Source organism: Hetaerina americana, unplaced genomic scaffold (genome assembly GCF_022747635.1).
Source record: "Hetaerina americana unplaced genomic scaffold, ioHetAmer1.1.p SCAF_4, whole genome shotgun sequence".
Lineage (NCBI taxonomy): Eukaryota > Metazoa > Arthropoda > Insecta > Odonata > Calopterygidae > Hetaerina > Hetaerina americana.
Window position 1 is genome coordinate 102220813 of NW_027286985.1, and position 17661 is coordinate 102238473.

Here is a 17661-nt window from a genome sequence, read left to right on the forward strand (position 1 = left end):
ATAAAATCTTCGAAATGGAACGCTCTTCGGCGACGTACAAATATATAAAAACACAGATGTAGATTTTTAGAATATACATCTGTGTTTATATATATATATATATATATATATATATATATAATATAGTTAAGATCCAACGCTACATTCAAGAAAATCTTTGGCAACAGTGCTTTGCCACTTACCTAGAGAAATTATTACTTTTCTACGTGGTGAAGGCGAGGAATTTTTTTTCAGGTTGCATATGCTTTCTCTTCCGTGCTGTATCGAAAAGATCTGTATGCAAATTTCAAAGCAAATATTGATTTGATATATTTCCAATTGCGACTAATTCAAAATTCACCTTTCTTATATCTCATTCAAGACGAGTAGCAAAGTCAAACAGCACAAAACCATTCAGTCTACCTCCAACCACGAGAGATTTGTGGTAATTATTATCAGATCATCCGTGGTTGTATGGCATGTAATCATGTATCTGAATCAGAATAATATTCTTTAAAGCCTAATTCAAAAGGATATATTTCAATTATCACCCCGTAACGATTTTTTAGGGTGTCATGTAGACCTAATGGGTTTTTCGAGCAACTCCAAGCAGCCACAAAAGATAGCATCACAGGATGAAAAAACAGAGCTTGGCACATTTTCACAGCATGCAATCTCGTTTAATATTGTACCCAAGAAAATATTCGTTTTTTGGAAATCAAATAACTTTGTTAAGGCCGTGAATCTTCAGAATTATTTTTCCTTGTGATTTAAGTTTTGTAAAAAATACCAGGACAAACAAAAAGCGGAGACTGTATCCTAAATTGAAAAATCTGATGCAATATACGATGCAAGGAGCGTATACTAATATCAGATTATGATATATAGAACCATGAGAGAGAGGCCAGTATAATCTTGAAAATAACACCTATTTTATAACCAAGATTTGAAATTTTCATAAAATTATCAAACAAATATTGAATTTAATTTTTTATCAAATTTTTAATTTATTCATTTGATAACATTTACAAAATATATTTGCTAAAGTTATAATTTTGATTTTTGAACATTAATGATACAATTTTTGTGGATCAATTTACGAGTAACAAGTGAAAATGAAAAAAATATTAAAATAAAATATTATCATGGGATAACTTAATCCGGGTCGATATCGTTATTATACACAATTCGTTTTTAATGAAACAATTTTACTGGGAACGTCAGATGGTAAAATCATCACAATAGATTACCCATAATTACCCATTGTTTGTCTTTGTATTTCCAGGTTCTCCATCCGCCTTGGTCGTCTTTGGATGACTACAGTTTCGCTGGCCATCCTTCCTGCGTCTTCAGGTCGAGGGTGGCCTGAAGACGCAGGCAGGATGGCCAGCGAAACTGCAGTCATCCATAGACAACCAACGCGGATGGAGAACCCGGAAATGCAGAGACAAGTAGCTAAACGCTGCGGAAACTTTCCAACGAATAATGGCCTGTATTACTTCAGTGTTTTTTGGGTGAATGTTATTTTTCCTAAGAGTCAATGATATCATAATTAAAATGCATGGCCCGATAAATATAGCCAAGATTAAGCAAAGAATCGTTATTCCACGATTATTTGATTCTAATGCTGCTTTCATCTTTGCCTCAGAGCTAATGAGAATTGATCTTCATAGGATTCATTCAAATTATGATGTGACTTTGTCACACTATGGGTGTGTACTCTTTAATGTGGTGACATAGAAAAGGTCTGTTAATCATTTTAATGACAAATTATATCTAAATTTTAACTAGAGTGTTATATATTTTCGCATAATTTCCAATATTTACTAATGCTATTAGCAGTCATTTAAATTTAAATTGCTTCGATTCAAATTTTAATTTCTCCACTTCATTCAGACTTTTAACATGTTCCGACTGTATTTCTTTTTCACGAGCAAGATTAAATGAATAGTATATTACGAGCAATGTACATATTTCTAACCAATCCTTAAATTCCATTTGGTAGGCAGGGGGTAGGTTTGATGAATCATCATAACCTCTAAGTAGCTTAACCTTCTGGTTTTTGTTGTATTTTAATTTTTCTATTTTTTCATGTGTACGATTTTCGTAATGTGCAATTCTGACTGACGTAATCGGTAGATTACTAGTTAATCCTGCATTGATACAAAATTATGGGCTATTTTCAGTTAACCGTCCCTATAAATTTCTCTCTCTGCTCGAACACTGCCGGCGGTGTCCAAGTCCAAGAGGATCGTTGACAAGCTCATGTAATTGCCTGTAATAATATATTTAGCGCACAGTCGTGCGATGAGTGACGTATTAATTAGTGTTACCTGCATCTGTTAATTAATCTAATATCCGCTCTTGCCGAAAATTCATCTCAATTTATTATCACCAATATGTGAGCTTACACGATGTCTGTCGCGGTGATTAAAGTATCTGTATAATTATTAGCATTCTAATCGATGCTGCTAGACTATTATTACGCGAACTGCATTAATTTACGCACACTACGCTAGAAACAGGGTCCTCTGCATGAGCATTTAGGTTGAAGCGTCCTCTATAATGATATTATACATTTTTCTCTCCATTAATCAGCATGATAAATAATGTTAATTCAATGATATCAACTTATTTCATATTCCCTATTACAATCACCTGACATTCAAAATTAAATTACAGTAGAATGGGAGTGTGCAGTCCAATGGATAGAACGGTGTGATTCAGACAGGATGATCTGATTTTAATGCCTAGGTCCATTTGTAGGATGCATTAATCCGTACCTTTATAAAATGTGATGTGTTATCCTCAATGCCGTAGCAACACTGAAGAAACCAAGAATAATCACATGCGTTACAGTAACGTAACACAGCCTGATATCTCACGCACTGAAAATACTCATTCGAGTAGTTAGACGAAGAATTGGAGGGGAGATGGAAGAAAGCATCGTGGAAAACTGATTCGGAATCAGGAAAAAACAGGGAGTAGAAGAGGCAATACTAAGCTCGAAGGGTAGTGACCAAGCGAACGATGCACATAAACTAACCATTATGCACGCACGTGGCATTCGTGGACTTGAAGAAGGCCTTTGGCGACGTTAAATGGAACGAGTTGCCGAAGGCACCAGAAGGGCTTTGGATTTTACTGCAAAAGCAGACAAATATTCCATCCTCCTTACAACTATCACGTAAGAACCATGCAAATGAAAGTAAAGTAAGTAAATATCTTGCCGGAAATATTCAACGTACACCGAAAAGAACCAATTTGAAGCCCAAGAGTTGGGCATCAAAGGAATGAAGGTGAATGGCGAATAAATTACAATGCTCGTTTGCAGATGGAATCGCAGTAGTTGCTGAAACGCGAGGGAGCCAGCAACCAACTCTGAATTCTATGGATCAATTACTTCGGAAATTAAATATGAACGTCAACAAGAAGAAAATTGAAATCTCTTTTCGTGGAAGAGAGACGTTGAAAACAGATTTCAATGTTTGAGGAATGAAATTAGAGCCAGTGGAATCCTCCACTTAACTGGGCGGCGTTATAACATGGGATGGAAGAGGTTCAACCGGCATCAAGCAAAGAACAGCTCAAGCTAAGAAGTCTTTCATGGAGAAGAGGGAAGCAATATGTTCAAAGAACCTGAGGTCGCAAACAAAGACACAGTTCGTTGACACGTTCGTATGGAGCATGTCTTCTACCGATCTGAGGCAAGGAAAATTTTTAAAGTGGACCACAGGAATTCTTTAAAACATGGTGTTGAGGAAAATTCTGAAGATTAAATGGACAGACAAAGCGAAGAACAAAGAGGTATTCAGAAGAGCAGTAGAGGAAAGGATCATATGGAGAACTCAGAGAGTAACTGGATGGATTGGACACACCTAAGGCAGAATGGATTGGTGAGAAGCATAACAGAAGGGAAAATTTGAGGGAAAATCCCACGAGGAGATCAAGAGAAGACCAAGTATATATGACAAATTAAGAAAAGGACGAAAAACAGAGAAGCTGCGCATTAAGGGGTTACGGAATTGACACTGAATATAAAAGAATGGAATGTAAAAAATGGATGGGCTGCGGTTAACCAATCTTAGGATTGAAATACTGATGCTGATGATTATCCTCAAATGCAGAATTCTTTATGGATGGAGTTTTTTGTCACCCCCGTGATATTAGTGGATTCATCGCATTAAATTCCAGTAATATTCTTATGCCTTTACTTTGACTTCCAGATAAATAAAAACAATGAAAAATGCAGTGCATTATGGAGGCATCCCTTTACGCGGCTCTAACCAAGAAAAGAAACGTCTTTATGAAGAATTTCACAATAGGAATTAATAGAGATCAGCAATTTCTAAATTCGAATTTTCTCCACTCAAATGATGATTACAAGGGGAATATTACCAGACATCGAGGCCATTTCTGTCAATTCCTTAAAACTAAACACAATATTAATTTTCAGAACCCAAGAGGAGTCGCCAGCATAGCAGTAAATCACTGTCGGTATTGTGATAATTCTACAACTATTTGGTGAGAATATAGGCCATATATTTAAAGGAACCTTTAATGTTTCTTTCCTCTCGCTCACGTAGCGGCAACTTACACTTTTTATCTCCAAACGCCATCTCCAAATCTCCAGCCATCGAGTCACCTATTTAGTAACATTACTTCTGATGTAACTTTTTAGCTTTTGGCTAGAAATCTAGCAACAAATTTTCTAAATAAACCTAGCTTTATTACGTGATCTACGGGAATACAGCCAAGAAATACAACTAAGGCACCTATTTAACATTTTAATTACTTGATAATTAAACTTGCACATTTTAATTGAAATACTTATTGCAGTATGAATGTAGCATCAACCTGAAGGTATAGGTACTGTGGCTGGATAGAGAAACATAAGCAAATAGGCATAACAGCTAAAAGATACATTGTTCTTGAATCCACTGGTACACTTAATTATTGCCCTTATAGTGCCACAGTGCAGGCATTACGAAATAAATAGTTCAAGATGTTTGCATTCAAATTGAAGTTGACCGAAAAGAAAATCTATTATTCGCTTAGTATTAATTGCAATAATCTCATTTAGCTCACTTAATTACAGCATTGCCAAAAACTATTTCGCATTAACATCAATACATTTTTTACGTGAAATGAACGAAACAAGGTTCGAAATAAACTCAGTGCAGCTTGTATTTTTTGCAAGAGAGGCCACGTTCTCTTCTTCCCTAATCTTCAAAATTATTAGTTCACAAATATTGATCAGCTACAACACAGCTGAAGTGGTCTATTTGACCGACATGCCAACTCTACTCGTGTTTCTCGTTGTACCGCAGGAAAGTATTTAATTCCGTCCCTTATAACCCCGATCCTTGATACAAACCTGAAATTGGCGCCTCTCCGCCTCCCCTAAACGGATCACATCAAAGATAGTATCACGTATATCGCCCTCTCACACGGAAACTACTTCCTCTTCGCCCGATGGAATACATCGACTAATGGACCGAAAACCGATCTTGAAACTTCTCACGTTTCGCGACTGCCAGCGGTAAAATTTAATGACTGACTCGAAACTCGTCGCCGTCCTAAACTTTGATCTTGCAAGCCATTAACTGAGTTCAGCCAGGGATTAACTCAAACCTAGTCGAAACGTGACTCCCGCAATCTCCCTGTGACTTCCTTTAGACAGATATTAATGCTATGCACACCCCACCGCTGTTGATAGGTATTTTGGAAATCCATCTCCTTTGTCACTTTTTCACGCAAGATAAGTGCTCTGCTATACACACTTGCGTGCAAGTTCATTTCCACGTATAACTAGTTCCTTTTAAGAGGTGGCTTCTACGGCACAGCTTTTGTGTCGCGCTCTTATAGCAGGCCCTTGCGAAAGCGTCACCATCTCCAAGAATGGAATCCGTCTCTCTGATTAGATTCCACTTAAAGTTTACAAAACGTATTTTGTTAATTCATATCGCCTGAAACCTTAAACGTTACTTTTAGGAACAATAGCCTTGAAAATATAACACGAGGTGGCTTGATCTGATTATCAGAATCCCAGCACCACTTCTAGCCCAGCTTCATCCGAATGCACCAGTGCAAATACGAGGAGGCATGGCAGTCCAGCGGGTATGGCTTAGGTTCACCTACCGTGTAGAGTGGAGACCATGAGTATAGCGTTTGGTTGGCGGTCAGGGATCAGCAACGGGTTCAAAATCCGGTGAGTTACCTTCACAACCCCTCCCTAAACAACAGATATGTGTTGCTGTGGATATAATAACTTCGTGAGACACGGTATCATGGGTGCGTGCCCACATTTTTCAAGGGGGTGAGCAATTTATCGTTTGAATCAGCGATAGGTTCGATAAAATGTGGTTGACTTGACACTAATTTGAAGATTTAACTTTAAACTATGTACCAAAGATACAAAAGTAACTCTTATTTAGGATACGTTTGAAGGGAAGGTCAGTGTGAGAAGGATGATTAAAAACAGTTCTATTTTCAAAACGAGTTTATGCTCCACCAGCTAAAATTAGCCCCTTAAACTTAACTTTCGGATGCTGGAGAAAATGAAAATCTTACGCTTCCCTCAAGTAACCAATATCTGTGCCAACGGCTTGCTACTCATGACGAATCACGTCCGCTATAAGTTAATATTCTTTATTCTTTGCCTACTTTGAGTCAAGATAAGAAAATCATGTCAAGAGAAACAATAATTAACTCTTACAGATGCGCTGGATTAGTGGCTGAAAGTTATCAGAAACTGATAAAGGACTCCTCCAATTTCAACGGTTTTGATATGGACGGAAAAAATGGTAATACACTTTGCTAGATTTTCGCTATTCAGATGACATTAAACTCGAAGAAGATTGTTGTGCATAATAATCTATGTTTAAAAACCACGTTTAAATTACAGCTATTAATATTGTGATTTGTTCTGCTTCTGGAAGACGTAGATTGAAGTAACTCGCAGTCTGGAGAAGACGGAGGCACGCCTTGTGATTACGTTCCTTCATTTGAAAGATTAGAGTGCCCGGTAAATCCATGATTAAATTATGGCTGTTTATGGAAATGATTTCTCGTCATATGACACAGTTATTTGGAGGAGAAGAAATGTTCATAAGTGCTACATGTCTCTCACAGACGATCCAATAAGTGGAAGGCCATCACTCATGGACGATGCTGCCACAGGGAAGCAAGTGTAGGACTTCATCCAAATAGACTGATCCAAATGATCATGAATGAGACTGTTCATAGCTGCCGCAGTGCGTGGTAAATTGTTCACGAAGAACCGCACATGTGAAAGGTGTCAGCGTGCTGAGTTCCACGACTACTGACTCCTTTTCAGAAGCAAACACGGCGCGACCTGCATTCGCGACCACGGCACGATCGGTAATCAAAGCGATGTGGATTTGAAATTTGGCCACATCCGCCCAATGCCCCCGATCTCGTCCCAAGAGACTAATTCTTACTCCCAGAACTTAAAAAACCGTGTATGGGGTCGGAGATTTGACATAAAAGTGACATCTTTTAAGAATTGGAACAATGGTTTTATATGCAATCTGCTGAATTTTGCAATGACGGCCTTTGAAGGGTCAAGAAACGATGGGATAAATGTGTATAACTCTGCATGGTGACTAGAAAAGTCTTAAGAATAAAAAATAAAAATTAAGTTTCCCTCTTGGTTACTTTTAGTAATAATTGAAAGTTTACAATAACTAAATGGCTAAAATGCCCCTCGTATATATGTTGGAATATGGAGAGTTTAGCAAATGAATGTTTGGTAAAGGCTGAACAAAAGGCAGTATACTCCTACTCACACCATTCATACTGAGACGAAAATTATGCGCGACAGAACAAGCAAATATTTTGACTAAATTCAGAATTGCATTTGTGTGGTCTGCCAATGAGAGATGCATTAGCTATTATCATAAGGCATTAACCTATTTAGAAAAGATTTTTTCTCCAAAATTCCCCAAGATAAGAATGATGCCGACTCTTTCCCCTTCTGTATCCCCATAATTTTTGCTTTTCCTGCTAACGGGTGGGAGGAATGCGACGTAATGGAACGGATCTATAGAGAAAGGGAGAGAGAGAGGGGGGGAGGGGAGAAAGAGAGGAGGGGCTGGAAGCGGGGGCGTGAGATCCCTAAAAACCCGGGAACAGATAAGGGAGACTGGGTTAGAATGGAAAGGAGGCGGCGAAGGCGAATGCTGAGATGAAATAAAAAGGAAAACCGTCAAAAATGAGAGGAGGAATCCGAAAACTTTCCGAGAAGGGAGCGGCTTGCGTCCTAGTTATCGAGACGTCAACCTCGTCTTAGGAAAAGTCCTTATTTTTCTTTTGAATAAACTCTCGCTACGAAGAAAAGCGACTAAGCAAGAGAAGAAGTGACTGAGACAGATTTTTTTCAAGCTCGCCTGTCTGCCTTTGGGATGGATGTCGCTGTCGGAAGTCCTGTCAGAATCGGAGGGAATGTTTAGGAGAGGAGATTCACTGTGGAGAGGAAACGAAGAGGCTGACCTTCCTTCCCATTCTTTGGATGACACCCACATGACACCCAAGGGCACCTCAATAGCCCCAAAATATGTCCTGCTATGTATAACGCAAACAAACGCAAAAGTGAGTGGGTGGCAACCACTTCGGCACTAGTCGTGAAAGAGAGGAGAGGAAAAAGTCAGAATGATACGTCTTAATTTGTCATGTTCCCTTATTTTGAGGTCGTGAGTTGCACGAGAGCGAAGATGAATCCTTGAAGTCATCGGATTGACAGCCTTACCCCCATAACACTTCCACCGCTATCCCTTTCTTTGACTGGTTGTCTTTTATCTCGATATTTTCTATTCAAGAAGAATAACATCATCATTATAATTAATATAACTCTCCCCAGATATATGTATACGCCCCCTTTACAGCACGTATATGCTTAAACAAAGCTGACGAGAATTCCAATTTCTTCGAAGCATATCATAGTATGCAATCAGTAACAAAACATTGAATGATACCTTTGACAAAGAGTCATAATTAAACAATTATTTAATGAATGCCAATCAAAGGGATTAATTATTCTTGGGTAGCTTTCCGGCAAATTATAGGTATATTTAGCAATTACAAAAGGACCAACTGTCAATTTTTAGCGGCCATTCATACTTATCGAAGGTGACTAATAACCCAGCAGGTAATACAAATGTACAAAATTAGTCCTAAAATAAAATTATATTCTACTTGCATGTGCAGGGAAAAAAAATTTTTTCTGGCATTTGTAAATAGTGAGTTCCAGCAATTTGGCATGCACGGCATAGGAACTGTAAAATACCTACATACTTTTTTTTAAACGTTTGAAAATGCTTAATTACAAGCACAACCTATTCGTTTGATTCCTTGCATATCTTCATGTGAGGTGGAAGAGTTTTTATGCTCGTTTCGATGAATTTCTAAGTCTCGGAAATTGTTATGACGTAGCGTAATAGTCAATATTCCGAGCATCATTGACAATTATCGTATTTAGAATTGGGGAAGAGTGTGTTCGTAAATGATCTGTGTATCAAGGCTGCACAAAGTCAAGATTGTGATGGAATAAAACTTTCTTTCAACAATTAAAGATTTTTATGACGAACATTATCACGCCATCGAGTGGCAATCGTCATTTTACTCAACGCTTAGATCTTCCCCGTGTGACATTTTCTCTGTCCCCTAAAATAAAAAGAACCATAGAAGGCCGTCGATTTACAAGGATAGATGAGATAAAAAGGTATCGCTGAGAGAGCTAGAAGCTCTCCCAAAGAATGAGTTCCAGATGTGTTTCGAGAATTGGAAAAAGCCAGTGAGACAATTTTTCCTCGTTAAATAGCCAATTGGTTTCGAAAACTCACATTTTCAACTAACCTTTTTTCAAAAGAATTCGTGAAAATCGCACGCAAATTACTCATGAATTCTGTCTACTTACCAGAGGTATGCTTCAATGTTCGTTGAAAAGTATTACATTCTCTCCTACACTCCTTTTGCCACTCTTCCTTCAGAAAGAGCACATTCTACCCGTAGCCAAAGACGTACCATAACACTAAGAAAAAATATTGACTTAAAATTATTGCATTTTGATCACAAGGTTTTTGGTTCACGCGGAGCGTTAAAAACTTTTTGACTTTTCATCGAAGTTGTTTTATATATAAGAGCAGTTTTAAAAAAATATCGAGGTTGTTGAATCAGTTTAATGGAAAAGTCAAACAGTTTCGATATGTTTGAACGTGCTCATTTGATTACTTAAGCTAGTCAGATGTGATCAAAGTTTATGCGAAACAGTTAATTACCTTGAGAAATATATAAGAGTACACGGTAAACCGCCACCAAGGGCGCCATTTTTCATATCCATAATATGTTCATGAAACGAAGGTGGCGATTTTTTACTAGCAAAACTAAAGTCTACTAATATACTGATTTCCCTATCCCCAACTTTTTTGCACACAACCTAGAACGTCATTTCGGTTAAGCATCAATTAATTAAGTTTCCAATACACATTTTCATTATTTTTTGTCAATAATATCTCTAAAATGAATTGTGTCCTGAGATACTTTGCATTTCAGCTTTGTTCCCAAATCATACAGGGATATTACTCTATCAAAAAACTATACTACTCGATTTGAAGAAGGCTGAAGAAATATCTGCAAAAATCGATTGATTGGAAGACCTTAAACATCAGTTCTAAGTTATACACGTGTACCCTAGATACTGTAGAGGACATCGAATTTCATATCAACATAAAAGTTTTTGGACCACCCGTTAACCTTGAGTGATAGATATAACACAATATTTTCTAAATACAGTAGATAAAAAAATATATCCTTTACAAATTTAGATAATTTAAACGAAATAAAGATCTGAATGATTATTTGTCAATAAGATGTTAACCTAGAGTGAGCAAATGTTTTATTTCAGAATTCCTGAAAGGCAAATGGAAGAAAAAATTACGTCTGCAGCAATAAATAAAGAGAATAACAATTTCAGTTATTTGAATGTAGAATTAATAAAAAAGAAACATTGAACAATAAATAGTAGTACTAAATATTTCGACTCTCATCCACCGTAGCATCCATTTGCTATGTAATATTCTAATAAGCCGCGCTCTCTTCTGACATTGGTATTTACTTGCCGTGAAGGAAAATGGAAAAACAACCAACTGTTGCAGCGGATAACGCGAGTCACCTAACTACCTGTGAGAGCTTATATTCCGCCGATTAGCCGTTCTGCTTGGCAGTGACCAAAGTCGAGGTATACTCGCTAGGTTATTTGCTCAACTGTGGCAAACCTGCTTCAGCCAAGGATGCGGTTCTGGAAAATTCATATGTGATGTGTACTATTGTATAATTTATGCCATTTATGATAAATTTAATTATCTTTGACCACCAAAGAAAACGAGTAAATGCGCACTAGTGGAACTCTCCCTTCAGAATTATTTAAGCATTCAATATTGTGTTTAAATAGTTTTTAAAAATTTGACTTCCTTTCACTTTATTATGTATTTGAATCCACTTCAATGAAAAAGCAAGTTCTCTTTCGTGGTTTTGTAATTTTTTCAGTACTATTGTATAATTGAAGTGATCATTACTCGTACATAGTCATACTCGTAATAAAAGCATCTTTCGTCAAGCTTAACTTTGCTTTTTTCTTTAAAAAAGCACTCGTTTGATATATTGATAATAACAATGATAATAATGTAAAATGGAGGGTAGAAGGGCTAATATCATATGGATTCTAAGAACGGGGGAGGACTGATAAAGTTGAGAAGAGTCTCATGTTATTGAAGGACGGCCCTAGGGATGTGCACTCTAATGAATTGGCTGAGCTGGAGTCACACACTGAAAAGTGTATTGAGGTATTTTCATATTTCTTCCTAGACACCATATAGGTGTCAAGGGAGTGATAATCAAAAACGATCTTTAATTCATCAACAAATAATAAATGCTATTGGAAAATTACTGAAGCATTGAAAAAGTCTTTAACAGTCGCTGAGATTATCGATCCATCCATTCTTCGATAGAAAAGACATTTTTACCGATAAAATACGTAGGTAAGTTATTATTGTTGGCGCCAAAGAATTTCATGTAGTCACTAAGGTTTTCGGAATCATCGATTAGCCTTGCTCTTGAGCGTGTTTCCAATGATGGATGGATGGCGGCGCAGGTGTGCAATTTCATGCTGAAGATATGTAACCGAAATTTAATTTTAGACAAATCGTTTACCTCTCCTGGCAGTTACGAGGATTCGCACTATCAAGCCATCAATTACAGAGATTGAATGTAGAGATTTAAAATGCTATTTTTCCGCGAATGATTAGGGGTCAGAATTAATGCAAACAATAGTCCTGGTGGCTGGGGGTCCCAGAAATCATTCCAAGTGACAGTACGTTTTCATTATTTTGTTTAACCTTTATTTCATTGCTTTTCTTATGATCAGCGAGACTCACAGGTGCAGATAATTACAGGGCCCGTACAATAAGCATCATGACTGGTTCGCTGTAACCTCAACGGAGCGGTGGGTGGGGGTCCGACCGGTTGGCTCCGTAGAGGGGTCCCCCACCACTCAGGCGCACTTTATTTCAGTCATCTCCGGGTGTGCCTTGAGACAAGAGATGGATTTTTGTGACGTGTGATTGTTTGTGGTGTCGTCGCGCCAGCATGGAGCGCACCGTTGAGCAGCGCTACGCTGTGAAGTGTGAAGTTTTGCGGCAAACTCGGGAAATCCGCGTCAAAGACCCTTAAACTCATTCAACAGGCTTATGTGGATGATACCTTAAGCCGCACAAGAGTTTTTGAGTGACACAAAATGTTTAAGGAAGGCCAGGAGCTCGTCGAAGACGAGCACCGCGTCGGACGCCCGACGACCGCTCGAACCGATACTCAGGTGGCCAAAGTGAAAAACATTTTGGACTCTGACAGCCGTTTATCCATCACCCTTATTACTGAGTAGACCGGCTTTCAGTTGGAGCCGTCTACAATATTGTAACAGAGGATCTTGCGATGAGGAAAGTGTACGCGAAGCTGGTGCCTAAAGCCTTGAGCGAGGAACAAACACTGTCGTGGGTGGAAATTCCGCTAAACATTTTGGACTGCGTTCAGGAAGATGAAGATTTTCTCGACAGCGCTATTAGGTCAAAGGATAGCTGAAAAGGAGCTCAAAGGATATCGGTTCGACCCCATCGAGGCGGTTCAAGCGGCGACGACAAAAGCCCTCAACAGTATTCCGGAAACCGACTTCCAGCGTAAACTTTAATTTTTTAAATTCATTTTTTGAGAATAACTTGGTACACAAAAGTACAATGGAAGTTATATTGCAATTGTTGTATTTTTTAATGTATTTTGTACTTTTTTATTTCTGTAAGTAATTAAAACTACCTTATTTTACTCATTTTTTCTTGTTTGACTTATTATCATAGCTACCTCATGTTAAAACATGTAATATGGAAATATTTTCCCGTTTTAAACAAATAAATTTATTAATATTTTGCCTGTATTTTCCTAGTGGCACTATTCACGTGGGGTGAGTCTCGCCTGACACATAAAACTTGTGCTCTCCTATAATTCAATTAAATAAGCATTATTGTTTGACACAAATCGATACACTTACATCAGAAATTATAAGTCAGCTTTTTCTCCTATATTTTTTCTAGAAAACCCTACAAAATATCAAAACCTGAGACAAAAACAGACAGCTTTCGTTGCTGAATTTAAAATACATTGAAACATACAGTGGTCTAACCCCAACCTCAGTAAGATTTTTCTTACGACATAGCAAAGAAGATGGAAACACTATTGCGGCAGACTTAACTATGTCGGCAGTTATTGACGTGGTGCATTTGACTCAATCACGGAGATAGAGTTGTTAAGGAAGTTCAATGCATTCAATCGAGTAGCATATACATTTTGTTAGCAATAAACTCCAAAATATAATAAGAAATGACTAATCAAAAAGACTTTTCATTCGTATGAAGTGAAGGACTTCACTAATGCAATGAAAATCTATTCCGTCTCTCCCTTATCTATTATTAAAATGAAAATATGCATATATTTCTGAAAGATTCATTTACTTGGAAACCAAGTGAAATAACAATACTAAAGCTCCTAACGTTGCGTTCAGACTTTTATCTTTAAAATACATTTGGTCATAAAGAGTTTATAAGTAGACTAAGCAAAGCATTCAAATCGTGGATTGCGTATCTAGGCAAAGGCAAAATTGGAGAGAAAAGTTAAATGCCCAGGCAGATACCCACCAGAATATTTGCTGGACATCATTTTAAAATTATGATATTAACTCTCAGACATTTGAAAATAACATTCATTTTAAAAATAAATATTCAATCCAAGCATGGCCTCACGGCATAAACATAAACAGTCTAGGTTGTATCCTTTTGAAGAGGTCACCTCGACAAATGCAAATTAACCGAAATATTAAAAATTATCACTGCTTTCTAAATAGAGAAAATCCTGCTTACTACGGCAGGTTGGTATTCTCCAAAATGCAGATACTTCGCTTTGAGTAAATTTTGACCAAATTTATACATTTTAAGCATCTCATTGTATTCTAATGCATATCTTTAATAATAATAACATTAAGTATTTATTGTTTCAGATACACCAAGAAAATCACCGAAAGACTAGGTAAATGAAAACCGATTGAGCGCTGAGAAGGATTCGAAGGCAAACTTGATTGTAAAATACTAATTGAACTGATTGCAAGAAGCTTTTTAGCCACTGATTCGTTAGAAATTCAAAGCTACTCATTAAACTTAAAGTTTCTTTCAAAAAATGAAACACGATTAAAAATTAGCAGCGAGGGAAAAGTCTCAATCAGATTTATCAAAGGTTCTCTGTGTTTTGAAAGGTGTTTTCGAGAGCGATAATTACCAAATGAATTTGCCCGACATTGAAAATTCTGATTTAATGACCCTTAATGAACACGGATGTCACAAATTTTTATGAAGGCTTAGGCCAATTAACGCGAAGAAGCCAAAGGAACGAAAAATACATCAGTAAGGAAACTAATTGAACTGTAAGTTAACTAGCATGGCTCCATGCCGTGAATAATATTTAAACCGTTGAAGGGCCCTGGTTTAAGGTTGTCCACCATTTAAATCCTGATGGAGTAGTATGCCTTTTTTCAAGACTAATTCGTTCTAAGATTCTTAAGGTTTTACAACTTTGGTCTAAAAGCTATATTAAGTCTTGAGCTCTTCATGCTTGTCGGGTATTGGCCACGTTTGCTGACTTGGACTGATAACAGTTTCGCCAGCATTCCAGCTAACACCTTCAGGGCAAAGGGGTTGAAGGCTTCAGGTCAGGTAGGCTGACTGCTGTTGGCCCAAGTCGACAGACGCGGTGAAAGCCCGAAAAGTATGCAGAGCTCATCTGATTCGCATCGTGGAAACCTCCGACAGAATATCTATATGTAGTCTAGGTTATTCCTCATCGATGTTCTGGTGCACTTGTACCCTTATTGTACGCTTATTTAAACTTATCTGGAATTAATCTTGTAATTCCTGGCCGCATTATTGTTTCATGAGCTTGAAAATACGTACATTATTTTTTTTGTAGATTTTACCACTTGGTTGTGGGCAAGGTTGTAAAACACAAACTTGAGTACGGAGCGTAATACCTATAATAATAGAATAGGCATTTTTGAAGGCATTAAGGGGAATAGAAATTATTTTAAGTTAAAGATAGAGTTCTTGCAACATGGAGTATATGATTTGTGTCATATTCGTCAGGACTTGTGAGTTTGTAGTGCATGGGTCCATCGAAAATATGCCCACACCCGATAGACTACTGCTATTAACAATTTAATTACATCATTTCCCTATCATTTACCCGAATATTGACAACTGCCAAGTCAAAACGGTCACATTCTTGCAGTTACGTGTTCTGTCACCAATCATCGATCAGCTTCCATGAGGCCTTCGGCAGCCCGACCACGCGTTCTCCTCGTGACATAAGCGGCAAACACTCTTCGAAATCAACGGAGTGAACCGAGCAGAGCTATGACAACTGTCCGAGAACAAATTACGGGCCAATCAAAGCGCAAGCCAAAACGTTATCCTCCCCCGCCACCATTGACTTCAACGACACTAGCGTGCGCCCTACGATTGTGGCTTTTTTCATTCGACGATGGAATGCTCCAGGCGGGGAAAAACTGCTATTTATAATGTCAATAGTTCATTAACTGAGAATTTCTTTAGGTGTCAATAAGGAACCACGAGCATTCACCACTTTTCTTGTGAATCCGTTTATAACGTCAGAGCGAAACCCGCCGTGAGGAAAGCTTGTAAAGTGGGGGCAGCGGGAACTAATTAAATCCAGTGCCGAGGGAAAATCACAATTGAAATCCCAATGTGCCTACCAAACCAATCTTGGCCACTATGTTCCAAAAGCGCGATCCCGCAATGCGATTGTCTACTGTTTCCCTCTGGGAGACGGAGAGGATGGAAGTGGAATAATGAAAGAGGAATGAAAAAAAGAAAAACTTGAAAAGAGAAAGGGTGTACCTACGTGGTTAGTAATGTGGGAGAAAGTGAATGTATGAGAATTACAGCGCATTCGCCCGGAACGGAATTAATTGAAACGCTCGCCTCACCCGTCTTGCGTCCGCCACCGTCGGTCTATTCACCCTCTCCCGAGGGCACTCGCGGAAGGGGCGAAATTTAGCCCCTTCTCCTCTCGACCGCCCCTACGACTGCTTTTTTCCGCTTCTTCACCATCCATTTCAATCCTCTGTTTTTCCACTCCCATCGTTTTCTGCTCCGCTTGCCACTCCGCGCGCCGCCCGACCGCCCTCGTCCCACCGCCGCCGGGCGGGGAAAGTGGATTTACTTCGATTTGGCGAACGCCAGCGACGCGAAATTGTTCCAACTGCACTCCGGGAATTGCAAAACGAAGGGCGACGTGCCGGCGGAGGAAAAATACGGTAAATGGAACGTTAAACACTTCAAGGTTCGAAGAATGTAATTAAAAAAGTATATGCAGGTGTTTTCCGTGAGGGTTTTAAATCATTAAAATCTTGGAAAAGGTACAGAAAAATCACGGTTGTATTGCTTACTTTGTTGGCATATTACGTAAACGTAACTTGCTTTAAAACAGGGTAAATTATATGGTAAATTTATAAAAAATAATCACTGAATATAATGTTAGATGTAAGATACATTTAGCCAGTCTGTCATCAAAAAGTTTGGTCTTTTAACTACACGTTTTCCAATTACCTTTTAAATTAAAATATGGCAATTCCTTGCGGTCATAAATTACCAGATAACCATGCACGAATGATAATAATAGAATAAAGAGAATTCACAATGCTTTTAAGATAGGTGCGCGTTGAAAAAATCTATCATTTCCAAACAATTACTTTTATTCGGGGCATCGGTATGAAGCAGCGTACTTGCTTCCCATCCAGAGGGTCCGGTTCCAACTCCTAGAGATGATAGATTTTTTCAGTTGTATCCCGATCACTACTTGAGGCGTTTTGTGGAGAGCATTTTGAGTGAGTGAGCCGTCCGTCGGATGAGACGTTAAACTGCAGACCCCTTGGCGTATTTTGTTAAGAGTAGGCTTATACCGACGCCAGGTTTCTCTCCACCTCCTTCCTCCATCCCCATAAATCCCTAATGGTGCAAATGACCTCAGCTCTCGGTCGCCTCCCTAACAAATACT